The sequence below is a fragment of the Helobdella robusta genome (genome assembly GCF_000326865.2).
Source record: "Helobdella robusta unplaced genomic scaffold HELROscaffold_19, whole genome shotgun sequence".
Taxonomy (NCBI): domain Eukaryota; kingdom Metazoa; phylum Annelida; class Clitellata; order Rhynchobdellida; family Glossiphoniidae; genus Helobdella; species Helobdella robusta.
Genome location: NW_008704034.1, coordinates 1,847,751 through 1,848,783, shown reverse-complemented (window position 1 = coordinate 1,848,783; position 1,033 = coordinate 1,847,751).

The window sequence follows — 1,033 nt, the reverse complement described above, 5'->3', positions numbered from 1 at the left end:
ATGTGATGTTGATGATGACGATGACAATGATGACGATGATGATGATGCTCGTGATGTTGACGATGATGACGATGATGATGATGATCGTGATGTTGACGATGATGAATATCCTTCGAAAAGCATTTCAACCGTTATTGATAACGCGCTGCACACTCGGATTGATGACGACAGAGATAACAATGAAGAAGACGACGACGACGATGATGATGATGATGATGACTGAAATAATGATGACGATGATGCCAGAATGAGGATGACGATGGCGATGTCAGAATGATGATGAGGATGTCAGAATGATGACTATGATGTCAGAATGATGACTATGATGTCAGAATGATGAGGATGTCAGAATGATGACTATGATGTCAGAATGATGACTATGATGTCAAAATGATGACTATGATGTCAGAATGATGAGGATGTCAGAATGATGACTATGATGTCAGAATGATGACTATGATGTCAGAATGATGACTATGATGTCAGAATGATGAGGATGTCAGAATGATGACTATGATGTCAGAATGATGACTATGATGTCAAAATGATGACTATGATGTCAGAATGATGAGGATGTCAGAATGATGACTATGATGTCAGAATGATGACTATGATGTCAAAATGATGACTATGATGTCAGAATGATGAGGATGTCAGAATGATGACTATGATGTCAGAATGATGACTATGATGTCAAAATGATGACTATGATGTCAGAATGATGAGGATGTCAGAATGATGACTATGATGTCAGAATGATGACTATGATGTCAGAATGATGACTATGATGTCAGAATGATGAGGATGTCAGAATGATGACTATGATGTCAGAATGATGACTATGATGTCAAAATGATGACTATGATGTCAGAATGATGAGGATGTCAGAATGATGAGGATGTCAGAATGATGACTATGATGTCAGAATGATGACGGCGCCCATTTTAAAAAGTGACGATGATAAAAAGGACTATGACAATCAGTGATTACGTAGAAAATAACGATGATCATGATGATGATGATGACGATGATG